We start from the raw sequence: 27320 nt of genomic DNA, 5'->3' as shown, positions 1-27320 counted from the left end.
GACATACCCGTCTCCACTTGAGAGGAAGCACGTGGGGTCCCGCACACATCAAGGGGAGCCCCGTTTCCGCTTCCTAGCTCGAGATGAGGGATCCTTTCCCTGTTTCCTAGGGAAAGAATTCCCGGCGTTCCCGTCGCATCTCAAGAGGAGGCGCTCTCCACAGGAAAGGCGAGAGGAACTCCAGGGTCGTGACACCATTCCAAGAGTCCCCCAGATGTGTCAGTCCATTCCAGAGGAACCTGTTTTCCCTGCACTGCCTTGACGTTCAAGCCGAGGATCGACTCCCACCACGTGTGCACGTGGGACAGCCCTGTGGGAAAGCCTCGTGGGAAAGCCTCGTGGGAAAGACTCGTGGGAATGACTCGAGGGAAAACCATAGATCCTTTGATCCACGTGGCGGACTGCGTGACACTGCTGCTACCGCTCTGGAGGAAAGCGCAAGTGCATGCCCGCATTCGAGACGAGGACTGACTCCCCTGGGGAGACTCCAGAAGTACCCCAATATCCATGTCAGCACTGGAGAGGAATCCTCAGGTTCCGGCCACGACTCCACACAAGGTCTTAGGCCCCGGCATCGACGGGAGAGGAATCCCGAGAGGCCCCCGAGGAACTCGCATGGGGACTGGCCTTTCCTGAGGCCACCAGAGCGGGTCCCTGAGGTCCCCGTCGTAAGTCGAGAGCACCTGCCACAACTCGAGAAAATCCAGGAGGTTTTGCCCCCCAGGCGAGATGAGGCCTATTTCCGCTGAGGCTTCTCGAGGCTAATCACATCTAACCACTGGAACTTCCAAAGGGTCCTTCACACCCTTGCTGCAACTCAAGAAGTTCCCCGACATACCCGTCTGCACTCGAGAGGAAGCACGTGGTGTCCCGCACACATCCAGGGGAGCCCCGTTTCCGCCTCCTAGCTCGAGATGAGGGATCCTTTCCCTGTTTCGTAGGGAAAGAATTCCCGGCGTTCCCGTCGCATCTCAAGAGGAGGCGCTCTCCACAGGAAAGGCGAGAGGAACTCCAGGGTCATGCCACCATTCCAAGAGTCCCCCAGATGTGTCAGTCCATTCCAGAGGAACCTGTTTTCCCTGCACTGCCTTGACGTTCAAGCCGAGGATCGACTCCCACCACGTGTGCACGTGGGACAGCCCTGTGGGAAAGCCTCGTGGGAAAGCCTCGTGGGAAAGACTCGAGGGAAAACCATAGATCCTTTGATCCACGCGGCGGACTGCGTGACACTGCTGCTACCGCTCTGGAGGAAAGCGCAAGTGCATGCCCGCATTCGAGACGAGGACTGACTCCCCTGGGGAGACTCCAGAAGTACCCCAAGATCCATGTCAGCACTGGAGAGGAATCCTCAGGTTCCGGCCCCGACTCCACACAAGGTCTTAGGCCCCGGCATCGACGGGAGAGGAATCCCGAGACGCCCCCGAGGAACTCGCATGGGGACTGGCCTTTCCTGAGGCCACCAGATCGGGTCCCTGAGGTCCCCGTCGTAAGTCGAGAGCACCTGCCGCAACTCGAGAAAATCCAGGAGGTTTTGCCCTCCAGGCGAGATGAGGCCCATTTCCGATGAGGCTTCTCGAGGCCAATCACATCTAACCACTGGAACTTCCAAAGGGTCCTTCACACCCTTGCTGCAACTCAAGAAGTTCCCCGACATACCCGTCTCCACTCGAGAGGAAGCATGTGGTGTCCCGCACACATCCAGGGGAGCCCCGTTTCCGCCTCCTAGCTCGAGATGAGGGATCCTTTCCCTGTTTCGTAGGGAAAGAATTCCCGGCGTTCCCGTCGCATCTCAAGAGGAGGCGCTCTCCACAGGAAAGGTGAGAGGAACTCCAGGGTCGTGCCAACATTCCAAGAGTCCCCCAGATGTGTCAGTCCATTCCAGAGGAACCTGTTTTCCCTGCACTGCCTTGACGTTCAAGCCGAGGATCGACTCCCACCACGTGTGCCCATGGGACAGCCCTGTGGGAAAGCCTCGTGGGAAAGCCTCGTGGGAAAGACTCGAGGGAAAACCATAGATCCTTTGATCCACGCGGCGGACTGCGTGACACTGCTGCTACCGCTCTGGAGGAAAGCGCAAGTGCATGCCCGCATTCGAGACGAGGACTGACTCCCCTGGGGAGACTCCAGAAGTACCCCAAGATCCAGGTCAGCACTGGAGAGGAATCCTCAGGTTCCGGCCCCGACTCCACACAAGGTCTTAGGCCCCGGCATCGATGGGAGAGGAATCCCGAGACGCCCCCGAGGAACTCGCATGGGGACTGGCCTTTCCTGAGGCCACCAGAGCGGTTCCCTGAGATCCCCATCGTAAGTCGAGAGCACCTGCCACAACTCGAGAAAATCCAGGAGGTTTTGCCCTCCAGGCGAGATGAGGCCCATTTCCGCTGAGGCTTCTCGAGGCCAATCACATCTAACCACTGGAACTTCCAAAGGGTCCTTCACACCATTGCTGCAACTCAAGAAGTTCCCCGACATACCCGTCTCCACTCGAGAGGAAGCACGTGGGGTCCCGCACACATCCAGGGGAGCCCCGTTTCCGCCTCCTAGCTCGAGATGAGGGATCCTTTCCCTGTTTCGTAGGGAAAGAATTCCCGGCGTTCCCGTCGCATCTCAAGAGGAGGCGCTCTCCACAGGAAAGGCGAGAGGAACTCCAGGGTCGTGACACCATTCCAAGAGTCCCCCAGATGTGTCAGTCCATTCCAGAGGAACCTGTTTTCCCTGCACTGCCTTGACGTTCAAGCCGAGGATCGACTCCCACCACGTGTGCACGTGGGACAGCCCTGTGGGAAAGCCTCGTGGGAAAGCCTCGTGGGAAAGACTCGAGGGAAAACCATAGATCCTTTGATCCACGCGGCGGACTGCGTGACACTGCTGCTACCGCTCTGGAGGAAAGCGCAAGTGCATGCCCGCATTCGAGACGAAGACTGACTCCCCTGGGGAGACTCCAGAAGTACCCCAAGATCCATGTCAGCACTGGAGAGGAATCCTCAGGTTCCGGCCCCGACTCCACACAAGGTCTTAGGCCCCGGCATCGACGGGAGAGGAATCCCGAGATGCCCCCGAGGAACTCTCATGGGGACTGGCCTTTCCTGAGGCCACCAGAGCGGGTCCCTGAGGTCCCCGTCGTAAGTCGAGATCACCTGCCGCAACTCGAGAAAATCCAGGAGGTTTTGCCCTCCAGGCGAGATGAGGCCCATTTCCGCTGAGGCTTCTCGAGGCCAATCACATCTAACCCCTCGAACTTCCAAAGGGTCCTTCACACCATTGCTGCAACTCAAGAAGTTCCCCGACATACCCGTCTCCACTCGAGAGGAAGCACGTGGGGTCCCGCACACATCCAGGGGAGCCCCGTTTCCGCCTCCTAGCTCGAGATGAGGGATCCTTTCCCTGTTTCGTAGGGAAAGAATTCCCGGCGTTCCCGTCGCATCTCAAGAGGAGGCGCTCTCCACAGGAAAGGCGAGAGGAACTCCAGGGTCATGCCACCATTCCAAGAGTCCCCCAGATGTGTCAGTCCATTCCAGAGGAACCTGTTTTCCCTGCACTGCCTTGACGTTCAAGCCCAGGATCGACTCCCACCACGTGTGCACGTGGGACAGCCCTGTGGGAAAGCCTCGTGGGAAAGCCTCGTGGGAAAGACTCGAGGGAAAACCATAGATCCTTTGATCCACGCGGCGGACTGCGTGACACTGCTGCTACCGCTCTGGAGGAAAGCGCAAGTGCATGCCCGCATTCGAGACGAGGACTGACTCCCCTGGGGAGACTCCAGAAGTACCCCAAGATCCATGTCAGCACTGGAGAGGAATCCTCAGGTTCCGGCCCCGACTCCACACAAGGTCTTAGGCCCCGGCATCGACGGGAGAGGAATCCCGAGAGGCCCCCGAGGAACTCGCATGGGGACTGGCCTTTCCTGAGGCCACCAGAGCGGGTCCCTGAGGTCCCCGTCGTAAGTCGAGAGCACCTGCCGCAACTCGAGAAAATCCAGGAGGTTTTGCCCTCCAGGCGAGATGAGGCCCATTTCCGCTGAGGCTTCTCGAGGCCAATCACATCTAACCATTGGAACTTCCAAAGTGTCCTTCACACCCTTGCTGCAACTCAAGAAGTTCCCCGACATACCCGTCTCCACTCGAGAGGAAGCACGTGGGGTCCCGCACACATCCAGGGGAGCCCCGTTTCCGCCTCCTAGCTCGAGATGAGGGATCCTTTCCCTGTTTCGTAGGGAAAGAATTCCCGGCGTTCCCGTCGCATCTCAAGAGGAGGCGCTCTCCACAGGAAAGGCGAGAGGAACTCCAGGGTCGTGACACCATTCCAAGAGTCCCCCAGATGTGTCAGTCCATTCCAGAGGAACCTGTTTTCCCTGCACTGCCTTGACGTTCAAGCCGAGGATCGAGTCCCACCACGTGTGCACGTGGGACAGCCCTGTGGGAAAGCCTCGTGGGAAAGCCTCGTGGGAAAGACTCGAGGGAAAACCATAGATCCTTTGATCCATGCGGCGGACTGCGTGACACTGCTGCTACCGCTCTGGAGGAAAGCGCACGTGCATGCCCGCATTCGAGACGAGGACTGACTCCCCTGGGGAGACTCCAGAAGTACCCCAAGACCCATGTCAGCACTGGAGAGGAATCCTCAGGTTCCGGCCCCGACTCCACAGAAGGTCTTAGGCCCCGGCATCGACGGGAGAGGAATCCCCAGAGGCCCCCGAGGAACTCGCATGGGGACTGGCCTTTCCTGAGGCCACCAGAGCGGGTCCCTGAGGTCCCCGTCGTAAGTCGAGAGCACCTGCCGCAATTCGAGAAAATCCAGGAGGCTTTGCCCTCCAGGCGAGATGAGGCCCATTTCCGCTGAGGCTTCTCGAGGCTAATCACGTCTAACCACTGGAACTTCCAAAGGGTCCTTCACACCCTTGCTGCAACTCAAGAAGTTCCCCGACATATCCGTCTCCACTCGAGAGGAAGCACGTGGTGTCCCGAACACATCCAGGGGAGCCCCGTTTCGCCTCCTAGCTCGAGATGAGGGATCCTTTCCCTGTTTCGTAGGGAAAGAATTCCCGGCGTTCCCGTCGCATCTCAAGAGGAGGCGCTCTCCACAGGAAAGGCGAGAGGAACTCCAGGGTCGTGCCACCATTCCGAGAGTCCCCCAGATGTGTCAGTCCATTCCAGAGGAACCTGTTTTCCCTGCACTGCCTTGACGTTCAAGCCGAGGATCGACTCCCACCACGTGTGCACGTGGGACAGCCCTGTGGGAAAGCCTCGTGGGAAAGCCTCGTGGAAAAGACTCGAGGGAAAACCATAGATCCTTTGATCCACGCGGCGGACTGCGTGACACTGCTGCTACCGCTCTGGAGGAAAGCGCAAGTGCATGCCCGCATTCGAGACGAAGACTGACTCCCCTGGGGAGACTCCAGAAGTACCCCAAGATCCATGTCAGCACTGGAGAGGAATCCTCAGGTTCCGACCCCGACTCCACACAAGGTCTTAGGCCCCGGCATCGACGGGAGAGGAATCCCCAGAGGCCCCCGAGGAACTCGCATGGGGACTGGCCTTTCCTGAGGCCACCAGAGCGGGTCCCTGAGGTCCCCGTCGTAAGTCGAGAGCACCTGCCTCAACTCGAGAAAATCCAGGAGGTTTTGCCCTCCAGGCGAGATGAGGCCCATTTCCGCTGAGGCTTCTCGAGGCTAATCACATCTAACCACTGGAACTTCCAAAGGGTCCTTCACACCCTTGCTGCAACTCAAGAAGTTCCCCGACATACCCGTCGGCACTCGAGAGTAAGCACGTGGGGTCCCGCACACATCCAGGGGAGCCCCGTTTCCGCCTCCTAGCTCGAGATGAGGGATCCTTTCCCTGTTTCGTAGGGAAAGAATTCCCGACGTTCCCGTCGCATCTCAAGAGGAGGCGCTCTCCACAGGAGAGTCGAGAGGAACTCCAGGGTCGTGATACCATTCCAAGAGTCCCCCAGATGTGTCAGTCGTTTCCAGAGGAACCTGTTTTCCCTGCACTGCCTTGACGTTCAAGGCGAGGATCGACTCCCACCACGTGTGCACGTGGGATAGCCCTGTGGGAAAGCCTCGTGGGAAAGCCTCGTGGGAAAGACTCGAGGGAAAATCATAGATCCTTTGATCCACGCGGCGGACTGCGTGACACTGCAGCTACCGGTCTGGAGGAAAGCGCAAGTGTATGCCCGCATTCGAGACGAGGACTGACTCCCCTGGGGAGATTCCAGAAGTACCCGAAGATCCATGTCAGCACTGGAGAGGAATCCTCAGGTTCCGGCCCCGACTCCACACAAGGTCTTAGTCCCCGGCATCGACAGGAGAGGGATCCCGAGAGGCCCCTGAGGAACTCGCATGGGGACTGGCTTTTCCTGAGGCCACCAGAGCGGGTCCCTGAGGTCCCCGTCGTCAGTCGAGATCACCTGCCGCAACTCGAGAAAATCCAGGAGGTTTTGCCCTCCAGGCGAGATGAGGCCCATTTCCGCTGAGGCTTCTCGAGGCTAATCACGTCTAAACACTGGAACTTCCAAAGGGTCCTTCACACCCTTGCTGCAACTCAAGAACTTCCCCGACATACCCGTCTCCACTCGAAAGGAAGCACGTGGGGTCCCGCATACATCCAGGGGAGCCCCGTTTCTGCCTCCTAGCTCGAGATGAGGGATCCTTTCCCTGTTTCGTAGGGAAAGAATTCCCGGCGTTCCCGACGCATCTCAAGAGGAGGCGCTCTCCACAGGAAAGGCGAGAGGAACTCCAGGGTCGTGCCACCATTCCAAGAGTCCCCCAGATGTGTCAGTCCATTCCAGAGGAACCTGTTTTCCCTGCACTGCCTTGACGTTCAAGCCAAGGATCGACTCCCACCACGTGTGGACGTGGGACAGCCCTATGGGTAAGCCTCGTGGGAAAGCCTCGTGGTAAAGACTCGAGGGAAAACCATAGATCCTTTGATCCACGCGGCGGACTGCGTGACACTGCTGCTACCGCTCTGGAGGAAAGCGCAAGTGCATGCCCGCATTCGAGACGAGGACTGACTCCCCTGGGGAGACTCCAGAAGTACCCCAAGATCCATGTCAGCACTGGAGAGGAATCCTCAGGTTCCGGCCCCGACTCCACACAAGGTCTTAGGCCCCGGCATCGACGGGAGAGGAATCCCCCGAGGAACTCGCATGGGGACTGGCCTTTCCTGAGGCCACCAGAGCGGGTCCCTGAGGTCCCCGTCGTAAGTCGAGAGCACCTGCCGCAACTCGAGAAAATCCAGGAGGTTTTGCCCTCCAGGCGAGATGAGGCCCATTTCCGCTGAGGCTTCTCGAGGCCAATCACATCTAACCACTGGAACTTCCAATGGGTCCTTCACACCCTTGCTGCAACTCAAGAAGTTCCCCGACATACCCGTCTCCACTCGAGAGGAAGCACGTGGTGTCCCGCACACATCCAGGGGAGCCCCGTTTCGCCTCCTAGCTCGAGATGAGGGATCCTTTCCCTGTTTCGTAGGGAAAGAATTCCCGGCGTTCCCGTCGCATCTCAAGAGGAGGCGCTCTCCACAGGAAAGGCGAGAGGAACTCCAGGGTCGTGCCACCATTCCAAGAGTCCCCCAGATGTGTCAGTCCATTCCAGAGGAACCTGTTTTCCCTGCACTGCCTTGACGTTCAAGCCGAGGATCGACTCCCACCACGTGTGCACGTGGGACAGCCCTGTGGGAAAGCCTCGTGGGAAAGCCTCGTGGAAAAGACTCGAGGGAAAACCATAGATCCTTTGATCCACGCGGCGGACTGCGTGACACTGCTGCTACCCCTCTGGAGGAAAGCGCAAGTGCATGCCCGCATTCGAGACGAAGACTGACTCCCCTGGGGAGACTCCAGAAGTACCCCAAGATCCATGTCAGCACTGGAGAGGAATCCTCAGGTTCCGACCCCGACTCCACACAAGGACTTAGGCCCCGGTATGGACGGGAGAGGAATTCTCAGAGGCCCCCGAGGAACTCGCATGGGGACTGGCCTTTCCTGAGGCCACCAGAGCGGGTCCCTGAGGTCCCTGTCGTAAGTCGAGAGCACCTGCCGCAACTCGAGAAAATCCAGGAGGTTTTGCCCTCCAGGCGAGATGAGGCCCATTTCCGCTGAGGCTTCTCGAGGCCAATCACATCTAACCACTGGAACTTCCAAAGGGTCCTTCACACCATTGCTGCAACTCAAGAAGTTCCCCGACATACCCGTCTCCACTCGAGAGGAAACACGTGGGGTCCCTCACACATCCAGGGGAGCCACGTTTCCGCCTCCTAGCTCGAGATGAGGGATCCTTCCCTGTTTCGTAGGGAAAGAATTCCCGGCTTTCCCGTCGCATCTCAAGAGGAGGCGCTCTCCACAGGAAAGGCGAGAGGAACTCCAGGGTCGTGACACCATTCCAAGAGTCCCCCAGATGTGTCAGTCCATTCCAGAGGAACCTGTTTTCCCTGCACTGCCTTGACGTTCAAGCCGAGGATCGAGTCCCACCACGTGTGCACGTGGGACAGCCCTGTGGGAAAGCCTCGTGGGAAAGCCTCGTGGGAAAGACTCGAGGGAAAACCATAGATCCTTTGATCCACGCGGCGGACTGCGTGACACTGCTGCTACCGCTCTGGAGGAAAGCGCAAGTGCATGCCCGCATTCGAGACGAGGACTGACTCCCCTGGGGAGACTCCAGAAGTACCCCAAGATCCATGTCAGCACTGGAGAGGAATCCTAAGGTTCCGGCCCCGACTCCACACAAGGTCTTAGGCCCCGTCATCGACGGGAGAGGAATCCCGAGAGGCCCCCGAGGAACTCGCATGGGGACTGGCCTTTCCTGAGGCCAACAGAGCGGGTCCCTGAGGTCCCCGTCGTAAGTCGAGAGCACCTGCCGCAACTCGAGAAAATCCAGGAGGTTTTGCCCTCCAGGCGAGATGAGGCCCATTTCCGCTGAGGCTTCTCGAGGCTAATCACGTCTAACCACTGGAACTTCCAAAGGGTCCTTCACACCCTTGCTGCAACTCAAGAAGTTCCCCGACATACCCGTCTCCACTCGAGAGGAAGCACGTGGGTCCCGCACACATCCAGGGGAGCCCAGTTTCCGCCTCCTAGCTCGAGATGAGGGATCCTTTCCCTGTTTCGTAGGGAAAGAATTCCCGGCGTTCCCGTCGCATCTCAAGAGGAGGCGCTCTCCACAGGAAAGGCGAGAGGAACTCCAGGGTCGTGCCACCATTCCAAGAGTCCCCCAGATGTGTCAGTCCATTACAGAGGAACCTGTTTTCCCTGCACTGCCTTGACGTTCAAGCCGAGGATCGACTCCCACCACGTGTGCACGACTGACAGCCCTGTGGGAAAGCCTCGTGGGAAAGCCTCGTGGGAAAGACTCGAGGGAAAACCATAGATCCTTTGATCCACGCGGCGGACTGCGTGACACTGCTGCTACTGCTCTCGAGGAAAGCGCAAGTGCATGCCCGCATTCGAGACGAGGACTGACGCCCCTGGGGAGACTCCAGAAGTACCCCAAGATCCATGTCAGCACTGGAGAGGAATCCTCAGGTTCCGGCCCCGACTCCACACAAGGTCTTAGGCCCTGGCATCGACGGGAGAGGAATCCCCAGAGGCCCCCGAGGAACTCGCATGGGGACTGGCCTTTCCTGAGGCCACCAGAGCGGGTCCCTGAGGTCCCCGTCGTAAGTCGAGAGCACCTGCCGCAATTCGAGAAAATCCAGGAGGTTTTGCCCTCCAGGCGAGATGAGGCCCATTTCCGCTGAGGCTTCTCGAGGCTAATCACATCTAACCACTGGAACTTCCAAAGGGTCCTTCACACCCTTGCTGCAACTCAAGAAGGTCCCCGACATACCCGTCGGCACTCGAGAGTAAGCACGTGGGGTCCCGCACACATGCAGGGGAGCCCCGTTTCCGCCTCCTAGCTCGAGATGAGGGATCCTTTCCCTGTTTCGTAGGGAAAGAATTCCCGACGTTCCCGTCGCATCTCAAGAGGAGGCGCTCTCCACAGGAGAGGCGAGAGGAACTCCAGGGTCGTGATACCATTCCAAGAGTCCCCCAGATGTGTCAGTCGTTTCCAGAGGAACCTGTTTTCCCTGCACTGCCTTGACGTTCAAGGCGAGGATCGACTCCCACCACGTGTGCACGTGGGACAGCCCTGTGGGAAAGCCTCGTGGGAAAGCCTCGTGGGAAAGACTCGAGGGAAAATCATAGATCCTTTGATCCACGCGGCGGACTGCGTGACACTGCAGCTACCGGTCTGGAGGAAAGCGCAAGTGTATGCCCGCATTCGAGACGAGGACTGACTCCCCTGGGGAGATTCCAGAAGTACCCCAAGATCCATGTCAGCACTGGAGAGGAATCCTCAGGTTCCGGCCCCGACTCCACACAAGGTCTTAGTCCCCGGCATCGACGGTAGAGGGATCCCGAGAGGCCCCTGAGGAACTCGCATGGGGACTGGCTTTTCCTGAGGCCACCAGAGCGGGTCCCTGAGGTCCCCGTCGTCAGTCGAGATCACCTGCCGCAACTCGAGAAAATCCAGGAGGTTTTGCCCTCCAGGCGAGATGAGGCCCATTTCCGCTGAGGCTTCTCGAGGCTAATCACGTCTAAACACTGGAACTTCCAAAGGGTCCTTCACACCCTTGCTGCAACTCAAGAACTTCCCCGACATACCCGTCTCCACTCGAAAGGAAGCACGTGGGGTCCCGCACACATCCAGGGGAGCCCCGTTTCTGCCTCCTAGCTCGAGATGAGGGATCCTTTCCCTGTTTCGTAGGGAAAGAATTCCCGGCGTTCCCGTCGCATCTCAAGAGGAGGCGCTCTCCACAGGAAAGGCGAGAGGAACTCCAGCGTCGTGCCACCATTCCAAGAGTCCCCCAGATGTGTCAGTCCATTCCAGATGAACCTGTTTTCCCTGCACTGCCTTGACGTTCAAGCCAAGGATCGACTCCCACCACGTGTGGACGTGGGACAGCCCTATGGGTAAGCCTTGTGGGAAAGCCTCGTGGTAAAGACTCGAGGGAAAACCTTAGATCCTTTGATCCACGCGGCGGACTGCGTGACACTGCTGCTACCGCTCTGGAAGAAAGCGCAAGTGCATGCCCGCATTCGAGACGAGGACTGACTCCCCTGGGGAGACTCCAGAAGTACCCCAAGATCCATGTCAGCACTGGAGAGGAATCCTCAGGTTCTGGCCCCGACTCCACACAAGGTCTTAGGTCCCGGCATCGACGGGAGAGGAATCCCCCGAGGAACTCGCATGGGGACTGGCCTTTCCTGAGGCCACCAGAGCGGGTCCCTGAGGTCCCCGTCGTAAGTCGAGAGCACCTGCCGCAACTCGAGAAAATCCAGGAGTTTTTGCCCTCCAGGCGAGATGAGGCCCATTTCCGCTGAGGCTTCTCGAGGCCAATCACATCTAACCACTGGAACTTCCAAAGGGTCCTTCACACCATTGCTGCAACTCAAGAAGTTCCCCGACATACCCGTCTCCACTCGAGAGGAAGCACGTGGGGTCCCTCACACATCCAGGGGAGCCCCGTTTCCGCCTCCTAGCTCGAGATGAGGGATCCTTCCCTGTTTCGTAGGGAAAGAATTCCCGGCGTTCCCGTCGCATCTCAAGAGGAGGCGCTCTCCACAGGAAAGGCGAGAGGAACTCCAGGGTCGTGCCACCATTCCAAGAGTCCCCCAGATGTGTCAGTCCATTTAAGAGGAACCTGTTTTCCCTGCACTGCCTTGACGTTCAAGCCGAGGAACGACTCCCACCACGTGTGCACGTGGGACAGCCCTGTGGGAAAGCCTCGTGGGAAAGCCTCGTGGGAAAGACTCGAGGGAAAACCATAGATCCTTTGATCCACGCGGCGGACTGCGTGACACTGCTGCTACCGCTCTGGAGGAAAGCGCAAGTGCATGCCCGCATTCGAGACGAGGACTGACTCCCCTGGGGAGACTCCAGAAGTACCCCAAGATCCATGTCAGCACTGGAGAGGGATCCTAAGGTTCCGGCCCCGACTCCACACAAGGTCTTAGGCCCCGGCATCGACGGGAGAGGAATCACGAGAGGCCCCGGAGGAACTCGCATGGGGACTGGCCTTTCCTGAGGCCAACAGAGCGGGTCCCTGAGGTCCCCGTCGTAAGTCGAGAGCACCTGCCGCAACTCGAGAAAATCCAGGAGGTTTTGCCCTCCAGGCGAGATGAGGCCCATTTCCGCTGAGGCTTCTCGAGGCTAATCACGTCTAACCACTGGAACTTCCAAAGGGTCCTTCACACCCTTGCTGCAACTCAAGAAGTTCCCCGACATACCCGTCTCCACTCGAGAGGAAGCACGTGGGTCCCGCACACATCCAGGGGAGCCCCGTTTCTGCCTCCTAGCTCGAGATGAGGGATCCTTTCCCTGTTTCGTAGGGAAAGAATTCCCGGCGTTCCCGTCGCATCTCAAGAGGAGGCGCTCTCCAAAGGAAAGGCGAGAGGAACTCCAGGGTCGTGCCACCATTCCAAGAGTCCCCCAGATGTGTCAGTCCATTCCAGAGGAACCTGTTTTCCCTTTACTGCCTTGACGTTCAAGCCGAGGATCGACTCCCACCACGTGTGCACGTGGGACAGCCCTGTGGGAAAGCCTCGTGGGAAAGCCTCGTGGGAAAGACTCGAGGGAAAACCATAGATCCTTTGATCCACGAGGCGGACTGCGTGACACTGCTGCTACTGCTCTCGAGGAAAGCGCACATGCATGCCCGCATTCGAGACGAGGACTGACTCCCCTGGGGAGACTCCAGAAGTACCCCAAGATCCATGTCAGCACTGGAGAGGAATCCTCAGGTTCCGGCCCCGACTCCACACAAGGTCTTAGGCCCCGGCATCGACGGGAGAGGAATCCCGAGAGGCCCCCGAGGAACTCGCATGGGGACTGGCCTTTCCTGAGGCCACCAGAGAGGTTCCCTGAGGTCCCCGTCGTAAGTCGAGAGCACCTGCCGCAACTCGAGAAAATCCAGGAGGTTTTGCCCTCCAGGCGAGATGAGGCCCATTTCCGCTGAGGCTTCTCGAGGCCAATCACATCTAACCACTGGAACTTCCAAAGGGTCCTTCACACCATTGCTGCAACTCAAGAAGTTCCCCGACATACCCGTCTGCACTCGAGAGGAAGCACGTGGGGTCCCGCACACATCCAGGGGAGCCCCGTTTCTGCCTCCTAGCTCGAGATGAGGGATCCTTTCCCTGTTTCGTAGGGAAAGAATTCCCGGTGTTCCCGTCGCATCTCAAGAGGAGGCGCTCTCCACAGGAAAGGTGAGAGGAACTCCAGGGTCGTGACACCATTCCAAGAGTCCCCCAGATGTGTCAGTCCATTCCAGAGGAACCTGTATTTCCTGCACTGCCTTGACGTTCAAGCCGAGGATCGACTCCCACCACGTGTGCACGTGGGACAGCCCTGTGGGAAAGCCTCGTGGGAAAGCCTCGTGGGAAAGACTCGAGGGAAAACCATAGATCCTTTGATCCACGCGGCGGACTGCGTGACACTGCTGCTACCGCTCTGGAGGAAAGCGCAAGTGCATGCCCGCATTCGAGACGAGGACTGACTCCCCTGGGGAGACTCCAGAAGTACCCCAAGATCCATGTCAGCACTGGAGAGGAATCCTCAGGTTCCGGCCCCGACTCCACACAAGGTCTTAGGCCCCGGCATCGAAGGGAGAGGAATCCCGAGAGGCCCCCGAGGAACTCGCATGGGGACTGGCCTTTCCTGAGGCCACCAGAGCAGGTCCCTGAGGTCCCCGTCGTAAGTGGAGAACACCTGCCAGAACTCGAGAAAATCCAGGAGGTTTTGCCCTCCAGGCGAGATGAGGCCCATTTCCGCTGAGGCTTCTCGAGGCCAATCACATCTAACCACTGGAACTTCCAAAGGGTCCTTCACACCCTTGCTGCACCTCAAGAAGTTCCCCGACATACCCGTCTCCACTCGAGAGGAAGCACGAGGGGTCCCGCACACATCCAGGGGAGCCCCGTTTCCGCCTCCTAGCTCGAGATGAGGGAACCTTTCCCTGTTTCGTAGGGAAAGAATTCCCAGCGTTCCCGTCGCATCTCTAGAGGAGGCGCTTTCCTCAGGAAAGGCGAGAGGAACTCCAGGGTCGGGCCACCATTCCAAGAGTCCCGCAGATGTGTCAGTCCATTCCAGAGGAACCTGTTTTCCCTGCACTGCCTTGACGTTCAAGCCGAGGATCGACTCCCACCACGTGTGCACGTGGGACAGCCCTGTGGGAAAGCCTCGTGGGAAAGCCTCGTGGAAAAGACTCGAGGGAAAACCATAGATCCTTTGATCCATTGGGCGGACTGCGTGACACTGCTGCTACCGCTCTGGCGGAAAGCGCAAGTGCATGACCGCATTGGAGACGAGGACTGACTCCCCTGGGGAGACTCCAGAAGTACCCCAAGATCCATGTCAGCACTGGAGAGGAATCCTCAGGTTCCGGCCCCGACTCCACACAAGGTCTTAGGCCCCGGCATCGAAGGGAGAGGAATCCCGAGAGGCCCCGAGGAACTCGCATGGGGACTGGACTTTCCTGAGGCCACCAGAGCGGGTAATTGAGGTCCCCGTCGTAACTCGAGAGCACCTGCCTCAACTCGAGAAAATCCAGGAGGTTTTGCCCTCCAGGCGAGATGAGGCCCATTTCCGCTGAGGCTTCTCGAGGCCAATCACATCTAACCACTGGAACTTCCTAAGGGTCCTTCACACCATTGCTGCAACTCAAGAAGTTCCCCGACATACCCGTCTCCACTCGAAAGGAAGCACTTGGGTCCCGCACACATCCAGGGGAGCCCCGTTTCCGCCTCCTAGCTCGAGATGAGGGATCCATTCCCTGTTTCGTAGGGAAAGACTTCCCGGCGTTCCCGTCGCATCTCAAGAGGAGGCGCTCTCCACAGGAAAGGCGAGAGGAACTCCAGGGTCGTGACACCATTCCAAGAGTCCCCCAGATGTGTCAGTCCATTCCAGAGGAACCTGTTTTCCCTGCACTGCCTTGACGTTCAAGCAGAGGATCGACTCCCACCACGTGTGCACGTGGGACAGCCCTGTGGGAAAGCCTCGTGGGAAAGCCTCGTGGGAAAGACTCGAGGGAAAACCATAGATCCTTTGATCCACGCGGCGGACTGCCTGACACTGCTGCTACCGCTCTGGAGGAAAGCGCAAGTGCATGCCCGCATTCGAGACGAGGACTGACTCCCCTGGGGAGACTCCAGAAGTACCCCAAGATCCATGTCAGCACTGGAGAGGAATCCTCAGGTTCCGGCCCCGACTCCACACAAGGTCTTAGGCCCCGGCATCGACGGGAGAGGAATCCCGAGAGGCCCCAGAGGAACTCGCATGGGGACTGGCCTTTCCTGAGGCCACCAGAGCGGGTCCCTGAGGTCCCCGTCGTAAGTCGAGAGCACCTGCCTCAACTCGAGAAAATCCAGGAGGTTTTGCCCTCCAGGCGCGATGAGGCCCATTTCCGCTGAGGCTTCTCGAGGCTAATCACGTCTAACCACTGGAACTTCCAAAGGGTCCTTCACACCCTTGCTGCAACTCAAGAAGTTCCCCGACATACCCGTCTCCACTCGAGAGGAAGCACGTGGGTCCCGCACACATCCAGGGGTGCCCCGTTTCCGCCTCCTAGATCGAGATGAGGGATCCTTTCCCTCTTTCGTAGGGAAAGAATTCCCGGGGTTCCCGTCGCATCTCAAGAGGAGGCGCTCTACACAGGAAAGGCGAGAGGAACTCCAGGGTCGTGCCACCATTCCAAGAGTCCCCCAGATGTGTCAGTCCATTCCAGAGGAACCTGTTTTCCCTGCACTGCCTTGACGTTCAAGCCGAGGATCGACTCCCACCACGTGTGCACGTGGGACATCCCTGAGGGAAAGCCTCGTGGGAAAGCCTCGTGGGAAAGACTCGAGGGAAAACCATAGATCCTTTGATCCACGCGGCGGACTGCGTGACACTGCTGCTACTGCTCTGGATGAAAGCGCAAGTGCATGCCCGCATTCGACACGAGGACTGACTCCCCTAGGGAGACTCCAGAACTACCCCAAGATCCATGTCAGCACTGGAGAGGAATCCTCAGGTTCCGGCCGCAACTAAACACAAGGTCTTAGGCCCCGGCATCGACGGGAGAGGAATCCCGAGAAGCCCCCGAGGAACTCGCATGGGGACTGGCCTTTCCTGAGGCCACCAGAGCGGGTCCCTGAGGTCCCCGTCGTAAGTCGAGAGCACCTGCCGCAACTCGAGAAAATCCAGGAGGTTTTGCCCTCCAGGCGAGATGAGGCCCATTTCCGCTGAGGCTTCTCGAGGCCAATCACATCTAACCACTGGAACTTCCAAAGGGTCCTTCACACCCTTGCTGCAACTCAAGAAGTTCCCCGACATACCCGTCTCCACTCGAGATGAAGCACGTGGTGTCCCGCACACATCCAGGGGAGCCCGTTTCCGCCTCCTAGCTCGAGATGAGGGATCCTTTCCCTGTTTCGTAGGGAAAGAATTCCCGGCGTTCCCGTCGCATCTCAAGAGGAGGCGCTCTCCACAGGAAAGGCGAGAGGAACTCCAGGGTCGTGACACCATTCCAAGAGTCCCCCAGATGTGTCAGTCCATTCCAGAGGAACCTGTTTTCCCTGCACTGCCTTGACGTTCAAGCCGAGGATCGACTCCCACCACGTGTGCACGTGGGACAGCCCTGTGGGAAAGCCTCGTGGGAAACCCTCGTGGGAAAGACTCGAGGGAAAACCATAGATCCTTTGATCCACGCGGCGGACTGCGTGACACTGCTGCTACCGCTCTGGAGGAAAGCGCAAGTGCATGCCCGCATTCGAGACGAGGACTGACTCCCCTGGGGAGACTCCAGACGTACCCCAAGATCCATGTCAGCACTGGAGAGGAATCCTCTGGTTCCGGCCCCGACTCCACACAAGGTCTTAGGCCCCGGCATCGACGGGAGAGGAATACCGAGAGGCCCCCGAGGAACTCGCATGGGGACTGGCCTTTCCTGAGGCTACCAGATCGGGTCCCTGAGGTCCCCGTCGTAAGTCGAGAGCACCTGCCGCAACTCGAGAAAATCCAGGAGGTTTTGCCCTCCAGGCGATGTGAGGCCCATTTCCGCTGAGGCTTCTCGAGGCCAATCACATCTAACCACTGGAACTTCCAAAGGGTCCTTCACACCCTTGCTGCAACTCAAGAACTTCCCCGACATACCCGTCTGCACTCGAGAGGAAGCACGTGGTGTCCCGCACACATCCAGGGGAGCCCCGTTTCCGCCTCCTAGCTCGAGATGAGGCATCCTTTCCCTGTTTCGTAGGGAAAGAATTCCCGGCGTTCGCGTCGCATCTCAAGAGGAGGCGCTCTCCACAGGAAAGGCGAGAGGAATTCCAGGGTCGTGACACCATTCCAAGAGTCCCCCAGATGTGTCAGTCCATTCCAGAGGAACCTATTTTCCCTGCACTGCCTTGACGTTCAAGCCAAGGATCGACTCCCACAACGTGTGCACGTGGGACAGCCCTGTGGGAAAGCCTCGTGGGAAAGCCTCGTGGGAAAGACTCGAGGGAAAACCATAGATCCTTTGATCCACGCGGAGGACTGCGTGACACTGCTGCTACCGCTCTGGAGGAAAGCGCAAGTGCATGCCCGCATTCGAGACGAGGACTGACGCCCCTGGGGAGACTCCAGAAGTACCCCAAGATCCATGTCAGCACTGGAGAGGAATCCTCAGGTTCCGGCCCCGACTCAACACAAGGTCTTAGGCCCCGGCATCGACGGGAGAGGAATCCCGAGAGGCCCCCGAGGAACTCGCATGGGGACTGGACTTTCCTGAGGCCACCAGAGCGGGTCCCTGAGGTCCCCGTCGTAAGTCGAGAGCACCTGCCGCAACTCGAGAAAATCCAGGAGGTTTTGCCCTCCAGGCGAGATGAGGCCCATTTCCGCTGAGGCTTCTCGAGGCCAATCACATCTAACCACTGGAACTTCCAAAGGGTCCTTCACACCCTTGCTGCAACTCAAGAACTTCCCCGACATACCCGTCTGCACTCGAGAGGAAGCACGTGGTGTCCCGCACACATCCAGGGAAGCCCCGTTTCCGCCTCCTAGCTCGAGATGAGGCCTCCTTTCCCTGTTTCGTAGGGAAAGAATTCCCGGCGTTCGCGTCGCATCTCAAGAGGAGGCGCTCTCCACAGGAAAGGCGAGAGGTACTCCAGGGTCGTGCCACCATTCCAAGAGTCCCCCTGATGTGTCAGTCCATTCCAGAGGAACCTGTTTTCCCTGCACTGCCTTGACGTTCAAGCCGAGGATCGACTCCCACCACGTGTGCACGTGGGACAGCCCTGTGGGAAAGCCTCGTGGGAAAGCCTCGTGGGAAAGACTCGAGGGAAAACCATAGATCCTTTGATCCACGCGGCGGACTGCGTGACTCTGCTGCTACCGCTCTGGAGGAAAGCGCAAGTGCATGCCCGCATTCGAGACGAGGACTGACTCCCCTGGGGAGACTCCAGAAGTAGCCCAAAATCCATGTCAGCACTGGAGAGGAATCCTCAGGTTCCGACCCCGACTCCACACAAGGTCTTAGGCCCCAGCATCGACGGGAGAGGAATCCCGAGAGCCCCCCGAGGAACTCGCATGGGGACTGGCCTTTCCTGAGGCCACCATAACGGGTCCCCGAGGTCCCCATCGTAAGTCGAGAGCACCTGCCGCAACTCGAGAAAATCCAGGAGGTTTTGCCCTCCAGGCGAGATGAGTCCCATTTCCGCTGAGGTTTCTCGAGGCTAATCACATCTAACCACTGGAACTTCCAAAGGGTCCTTCACACCCTTGCTGCAACTCAAGAAGTTCCCCGACATACCCGTCTCCACTCGAGAGGAAGCACGAGGGTCCCGCACACATCCAGGGGAGCCCCGTTTCCGCCTCCTAGCTTGAGATGAGGGATCCTTTCCCTGTTTCGTAGGGAAAGAATTCCCGGCATTCCCGTCGCATCTCAAGAGAAGGCGCTCTCCACAGGAAAGGCGAGAGGAACTCCAGAGTCGTGCCACCATTCCAAGAGTCCCCCAGATGTGTCAGTCCATTCCAGAGGAATCTGTTTTCCCTGCACTGCCTTGACGTTCAAGCCGAGGATCGACTCCCACCACGTGTGCACGTGGGACAGCCCTGTGGGAAAGCCTCGTGGGAAAGCCTCGTGGGAAAGACTCGAGGGAAAACCATAGATCCTTTGATCCACGCGGCGGACTGCGTGACACTATTGCTACCGCTCTGGAGGAAAGCGCAAGTGATGTCCGCATTCGAGACGAGGACTGACTCCCCTGGGGAGACTCCAGAAGTACCCCAGGATCCATGTCAGCACTGGAGAGGAATCCTCAGGTTCCGGCCCCGACTCCACACAAGGTCTTAGGCCCCAACATCGACGGGAGAGTAATCCCGAGAGGCCCCCGAGGAACTCGCATGGGGACTGGCCTTTCCTGAGGCCACCAGAGCGGGTCCCCGAGGTCCCCGTCGTAAGTCGAGAGCACCTGCCGCAACTCGAGAAAATCCAGGAGGTTTTGCCCTCCAGGCGAGATGAGGCCCATTTCCGCTGAGGCTTTTCGAGGCTAATCACATCTAACCACTGGAACTTCCAAAGGGTCCTTCACACCCTTGCTGCAACTCAAGAAGTTCCCCAACATACCCGTCTCCACTCGAGAGGAAGCACGACGGTCCCGCACACATCCAGGGGAGCCCCGTTTCCGCCTCCTAGCTCGAGATGAGGGATCCTTTCCCTGTTTCGTAGGGAAAGAATTCCCGGCGTTCCCGTCGCATCTCAAGAGGAGGCGCTCTCCACAGGAAAGGCGAGAGGAACTCCAGGGTCGTGCCACCATTCCAAGAGTCCCCCAGATGTGTCAGTCCATTCCAGAGGAACCTGTTTTCCCTGCACTGCCTTGACGTTCAAGCCGAGGATCGACTCCCACCACGTGTGCACGTGGGACAGCCCTGTGGGAAAGCCTCGTGGGAAAGCCTCGTGGGAAAGACTCGAGGGAAAACCATAGATCCTTTGATCCACGCGGCGGACTGCGTGACACTGCTGCTACCGCTCTGGAGGAAAGCGCAAGTGCATGCCCGCATTCGAGACGAGGACTGACTCCCCTTGGGAGACTCCAGAAGTAGCCCAAGATCCATGTCAGCACTGGAGAGGAATCCTTAGGTTCCGGCCCCGACTCCACACAAGGTCTTAGGCCCCGGCATCGACGGGAGAGGAAGCCCGAGAGGCCCCCGAGGAACTCGCATGGGGACTGGCCTTTCCTGAGGCCACCAGAGCGGGTCCCCGAGGTCCCCGTCGTAAGTCGAGAGCACATGCCGCAACTCGAGAAAATCCAGGAGGTTTTGCTCTCCAGGCGAGATGAGGCCCATTTAAGCTGAGGCTTCTCGAGGCTAATCACATCTAACCACTGGAACCTTCAAAGGGTGCTTCACACCCTTGCTGCAACTCAAGAAGTTCCCCGACATACCCGTCTCCACTCGATAGGAAGCACGAGGGTCCCGCACACATCCAGGGGAGCCCCGTTTCCGCCTCCTAGCTCGAGATGAGGGATCCTTTCCCTGTTTCGTAGGGAAAGAATTCCCGGCCTTCCCGTCGCATCTCAATAGGAGGCTCTCTCCACAGGAAAGGCGAGAGGAACTCCAGGGTCGTGCCACCATTCCAAGAGTCCCCCAGATGTGTCAGTCCATTCCAGAGGAACCTGTTTTCCCTGCAGTGCCTTGACATTCAAGCCGAGGATAGACTCACACCACGTGTGCACGTGGGACAGCCCTGTGGGAAAGCCTCGTGGGAAAGCCTCGTGGGAAAGACTCGAGGGAAAACCATAGATCCTTTGATCCACGCGGCGGACTGCGTGACACTGCTGCTACCGCTCTGGAGGAAAGCGCAAGTGCATGCCCGCATTCGAGACGAGGACTGACTCCCCTGGGGAGACTCCAGAAGTAGCCCAAGATCCATGTCAGCACTGGAGAGGAATCCTCAGGTTCCGGCCCCGACTCCACACAAGGTCTTAGGCCCCGGCATCGACGGGAGAGGAATCCCGAGAGGCCCCCGAGGAACTCGCATGGGGACTGGCCTTTCCTGAGGCCACCAGAGCGGGTCCCCGAGGTCCCCGTCGTAAGTCGAGAGCACATGCCGCAACTCGAGAAAATCCAGGAGGTTTTGCCCTCCAGGCGAGATGAGGCCCATTTCCGCTGAGGCTTCTCGAGGCTAATCACGTCTAAATACTGGAACTTCCAACGGGTCCTTCACACCTTGCTGCGACTCAAGAAGTTCCCCGACATACCCGTCTCCACTCGAGAGGAAGCACGAGGGTCCCGCACACATCCAGGGGAGCCCCGTTTCCGCCGCCTAGCTCGAGATGAGGGATCCTTTCCCTGTTTCGTAGGGAAAGAATTCCCGGCCTTCCCGTCGCATCTCAAGAGGAGGCGCTCTCCACAGGAAAGGCGAGAGGAACTCCAGGGTCGTGCCACCATTCCAAGAGTCCCCCAGATGGGTCAGTCCATTCCAGAGGAACCTGTTTTCCCTGCACTGCCTTGACGTTCAAGCCGAGGATCGACTCCCACCACGTGTGCACGTGGGACAGCCCTGTGGGAAAGCCTCGTGGGAAAGTCTCGTGGGAAAGACTCGATGGAAAACCATAGATCCTTTGATCCACGCGGCGGACTGCGTGACACTGCTGCTAACGCTCTGAAGGAAAGCGCAAGTGCATTTCCGCATTCGAGACGAGGACTGACTCCCCTGTGGAGATTCCAGAAGTAGCCCAAGATCCATGTCAGCACTGGAGAGGAATCCTCAGGTTCCGGCCCCGACTCCACACAAGGTCGTAGGCCCCGGCATCGACGGGAGAGGAATCCCGAGAGGCCCCCGAGGAACTCGCATGGGGACTGGCATTTCCTGAGGCCACCAGAGCGGGTCCCCGAGGTCCCCGTCGAAAGTCGAGAGCTCCTGCCGCAACTCGAGAAAATCCAGGAGGTTTTGCTCTCCAGGCGAGATGAGGCCCATTTAAGCTGAGGCTTCTCGAGGCTAATCACATCTAACCACTGGAACCTTCAAAGGGTGCTTCACACCCTTGCTGCAACTCAAGAAGTTCCCCGACATACCCGTCTCCACTCGATAGGAAGCACGAGGGTCCCGCACACATCCAGGGGAGCCCCGTTTCCGCCTCCTAGCTCGAGATGAGGGATCCTTTCCCTGTTTCGTAGGGAAAGAATTCCCGGCCTTCCCGTCGCATCTCAATAGGAGGCTCTCTCCACAGGAAAGGCGAGAGGAACTCCAGGGTCGTGCCACCATTCCAAGAGTCCCCCAGATGTGTCAGTCCATTCGAGAGGAACCTGTTTTCCCTGCACTGCCTTGACATTCAAGCCGAGGATAGACTCACACCACGTGTGCACGTGGGACAGCCCTGTGGGAAAGCCTCGTGGGAAAGCCTCGTGGGAAAGACTCGAGGGAAAACCATAGATCCTTTGATCCACGCAGCGGACTGCGTTACTCTGCTGCTACCGCTCTGGAGGAAAGCGCAAGTGCATGTCCGCATTCGAGACGAGGACTGACTCCCCTGGAGAGACTCCAGAAGTACCCCAGGATCCATGTCAGCACTGGAGATGAATCCTCAGGTTCCGGCCCCGACTCCACACAAGGTCTTAGGCCCCGGCATCGACGGTTGATTAATCCCGAGAGGCCCCCGAGGAACTCGCATGGGGACTGGCCTTTCCTGAGGCCACCAGAGCGGGTCCCCGAGGTCCCCGTCGTAAGTCGAGAGCACATGCCGCAACTCGAGAAAATCCAGGAGGTTTTGCCCTCCAGGCGAGATGAGGCCCATTTCCGCTGAGGCTTCTCGAGGCTAATCACATCTAACCACTGGAACTTCCAAAGGGTCCTTCACACCCTTCCTGCAACTCAAGAAGTTCCCCGACATAAACGTCTCCACTCGAGAGGAAGCACGAGGTTCCCGCACACATCCAGGGGAGCCCCGTTTCCGCCTCCTAGCTCGAGATGAGGGATCCTTTCCCTGTTTCATAGGGAAAGAGTTCCCGGCGTTCCCGTCGCATCTCAAGAGGAGGCGCTCTCCACAGGAAAGGCGAGAGGAACTCCAGGGTCGTGCCACCATTCCAAGAGTCCCCCAGATGTGTCAGTCCATTCCAGAGGAACCTGTTTTCCATGCACTGCCTTGACGTTCAAGCCGAGGATCGACTCCCACCACGTGTGCACGTGGGACAGCCCTGGGGGAAAGCCTCGTGGGAAAGCCTCGTGGGAAAGATTCGAGGGAAAAAGATAGATCCTTTGATCCACGCGGCGGACTGCGTGACACTGCTGCTACCGCTCTAGAGGAAAGCTCAAGTGCATGCCCGCATTCGAGACGAGGACTGACTCCCCTGGGGAGACTCCAGAAGTAGCCCAAGATCCATGTCAGTACTGGAGAGGAATTCTCAGATTCCGGCCCCGACTCCACACAAGGTCTTAGGCCCCAGCATCGACGGGAGAGGAATCCCGAGAGCCCCCTGAGGAACTCGCATGGGGACTGGCCTTTCCTGATGCCACCAGAGCGGGTCCCTGAGGTCCCAGTCGTAAGTCGAGAGCTCCTGCCGCAACTCGAGAAAATCCAGGAGGTTTTGCCCTCCAGGCGAGATGAGGCCCATTTCCGCTGAGGCTTCTCGAGGCTAATCACATCTAACCACTGGAACTTCCAAAGGGTCCTTCACACCCTTGCTGCAACTCAAGAAGTTCCCCGACATACCCGTCTCCACTCGAGAGGAAGCACGAGGGTCCCGCACACATCCAGGGGAGCCCCGTTTCCGCCTCCTAGCTCGAGATGAGGCCTCCTTTCCCTGTTTCGTAGGGAAAGAATTCCCGGCGTTTCCGTCGCATCTCAAGAGAAGGCGCTCTCCACAGGAAAGGCGAGAGGAACTCCAGGGTCTTGCCACCATTCCAAGAGTTCCCCAGATGTGTCAGTCCATTCAGAGGAACCTGTTTTCCCTGCACTGCCTTGACATTCAAGCCGAGGATCGACTCCCACCACGTGTGCACGTGGGACAGCCCTGTGGGAAAGCCTCGTGGGAAAGCCTCGTGGGAAAGACTCGAGGGAAAACCATAGATCCTTTGATCCACGCGGCGGACTGCGTGACACTGCTGCTACCGCTCTGGAGGAAAGCGCAAGTGCATGCCCGCATTCGAGACAAGGACTGACTCCCCTGGGGAGACTCCAGAAGTACCCCAAGATCCATGTCAGCACTGGAGAGGAATCCTCAGGTTCCGGCCCGGACTCCACACAAGGTCTTATGCCCCGGCATCGACGGGAGAGGAATCCCGAGAGGCCCCCGTGGAACTCGCATGGGGACTGGCCTTTCCTGAGGCCACCAGAGAGGGTCCCCGAGGTCCCCGTCGTAAGTCGAAGGCACCTGCGGCAACTCGAGAAAATCCAGGAGGTTTTTCCCTCCAGGCGAGATGAGGCCCATTTCCGCTGAGGCTTCTCGAGGCTAATCACATCTAACCAATGGAACTTCCAAAGGGTCCTTCACACCCTTGCTGCAACTCAAGAAGTTCCCCGACATACCCGTCTCCACTCGAGAGGAAGCACGAGGGTCCCGCACACATCCAGGGGAGCCCCGTTTCCGCCTCCTAGCTCGAGATGTGGGATCCTTTCCCTGTTTCGTAGGGAAAGAATTCCCGGCGTTCCGTCGCATCTGAAGAGGAGGCGCTCTCCACAGGAAAGGCGAGAAGAACTCCAGGGTCGTGCCACCATTCCAAGAGTCCCCCAGATGTGTCAGTCCAATCCAGAGCAACCTGTTTTCCCTGCACTGCCTTGACGTTCAAGCCGAGGATCTACTCCCACCACATGTGCACGTGGGACAGCCCTGTGGGAAAGCCTCTTGGGAAAGCCTCGTGGGAAAGACTCGAGGGAAAACCATAGATCCTTTGATCCACGCGGCGGACTGCGTGACACTGCTGCTACCGCTCTGGAGGAAAGCCCAAGTGCATGCCCGCATTCGAGACGAGGACTGACTATCCTGGGGATACTCCAGAAGTACCCCAAGATCCTTGTCAGCACTGCAGAGGAATCCTCAGGTTCCGGCCCCGACTCCACACAAGGTCTTAGGCCCCGGCATCGACGGGAGAGGAATCCCGAGAGGCCCCCGAGGAACTCTCATGAGGACTGGCCTTTCCTGAGGCCACCAGAGCAGGTCCCCGAGGTCCCCGTCGTAAGTCGAGAGCACCTGCCGCAACTCGAGAAAATCCAGGAGGTTGTGCCCTCCAGGCGAGATGAGGCCCATTTCCGCTGAGGCTTCTGGAGGCTAATCACATCTAACCACTGGAACTTCCTAAGGGTCCTTCTCACCCTTGCTGCAACTCAAGCAGTTCCGCGACATACCCGTCTCCACTCGAGAGGAAGCACGTGGGTTCCCGCACACATCCAGGGGAGCCCCGTTTCCTCCTCCTAGCTCGAGATGAGGGATCCTTTCCCTGTTTCGTAGGGAAAGAATTCCCGACGTTCCCGTCGCATCTCAAGAGGAGGCGCTCTCCACAGGAGAGGCGAGAGGAACTCCAGGGTCGTGATACCATTCCAAGAGTCCCCCAGATGTGTCAGTCGTTTCCAGAGGAACCTGTTTTCCCTGCACTGCCTTGACGTTCAAGGCGAGGATCGACTCCCACCACGTGTGCACGTGGGACAACCCTGTGGGAAAGCCTCGTGGGAAAGCCTCGTGGGAAAGACTCGAGGGAAAATCATAGATCCTTTGATCCACGCGGCGGACTGCGTGACACTGCAGCTACCGGTCTGGAGGAAAGCGCAAGTGTATGCCCGCATTCGAGACGAGGACTGACTCCCCTGGGGAGATTCCAGAAGTACCCCAAGATCCATGTCAGCACTGGAGAGGAATCCTCAGGTTCCGGCCCCGACTCCACACAAGGTCTTAGTCCCCGGCATCGACGGGAGAGGGATCCCGAGAGGCCCCTGAGGAACTCGCATGGGGACTGGCTTTTCCTGAGGCCACCAGAGCGGGTCCCTGAGGTCCCAGTCGTAAGTCGAGAGCTCCTGCCGCAACTCGAGAAAATCCAGGAGGTTTTGCCCTCCAGGCGAGATGAGGCCCATTTCCGCTGAGGCTTCTCGAGGCTAATCACATCTAACCACTGGAACTTCCAAAGGGTCCTACACTCCCATGCTGCAAGTCATGAAGTTCCCCGACATACCCGACTCCACTCGAGAGGAAGCACGAGTGTCCCGCACACATCCAGGGGAGCCCCGTTTCCGCCTCCTAGCTCGAGATGAGGGATCCTTTCCCTGTTGCGTAGAGAAAGAATTCCCGGCATTCCCGTCGCATCTCAAGAGGAGGCGCTCTAAACAGGAAAGGCGAGAGGAACTCCAGGGTCGTGCCACCATTCCAAGAGTCCCCCAGATGTGTCAGTCCATTCCAGAGGAACCTGTTTTCCCTGCACTGCCCCGACGTTCATGCCGAGGATCCACTCCCACCACGGTGGCACGTGGGACGTTCCTGTGTGAAAGCATCGTGGGAAAGCCTCGAGGGAAAGCCATAGATACCTTGATCCACGCGGCGGACTGGGTGACAGTGCTGTTACCCCTCTGGAGGAAAGCGCAAGTGGATGCCCGCATTGGAGACGAGGACTGACTCCCCTGGGGAGATTCCAGAAGTACCCCAAGATCCATGTCAGCACTGGAGAGGAATCCTCAGGTTCCGGCCCCAACTCCACACAAGGTCTTAGGCCCCGGCATCGACGGGAGAGGAATCCCGAGAGGCCCCCGAGGAACTCGCATGGGGACTGGCCTTTCCTGGGGCCACCAGAGCGGGTCCCTGAGGTCCCCGTCGAAGTCGAGAGCACGTGCCGCAACTCGAGAAAATCCAGGAGGTTTTGCCCTCCAGGCGAGATGAGGCCCATTTCCGCTGAGGCTTCTCGAGGCTAATCTCATCTAACCACTGGAACTTCCAAAGGGTCCTTCACATCCTTACTGCAACTCAAGAAGTTCCCCGACATACCCGTCTCCACTCGAGAGGAAGCACGAGGGTCCCGCACACATCCAGGGGAGCCCCGTTTCCGCCTCCTAGCTCGAGATGAGGGATCCTTTCCCTGTTTCGTAGGGAAAGAATTCCCGGCGTTCCGTCGCATCTCAAGAGGAGGCGCTCTCCACAGGAAAGGCGAGAGGAACTCCAGGGTCGTGCCACCATTCCAAGAGTCACCCAGATATGTCAGTCCATTCCAGAGGAACCTGTTTTCCCTGCACTGCCTTGACGTTCAAGCGGAGGATCGACTCCCACCACGTATGCACGTGGGACAGCCCTGTGGGAAAGCCTCGTGGGAAAGCCTCGTGGGAAAGACTCGAGGGAAAACCATAGATCC

Source organism: Ovis canadensis, chromosome 21, assembly GCF_042477335.2.
Source record: "Ovis canadensis isolate MfBH-ARS-UI-01 breed Bighorn chromosome 21, ARS-UI_OviCan_v2, whole genome shotgun sequence".
NCBI classification, from domain to species: domain Eukaryota; kingdom Metazoa; phylum Chordata; class Mammalia; order Artiodactyla; family Bovidae; genus Ovis; species Ovis canadensis.
This window is presented reverse-complemented; position numbering follows the sequence as displayed.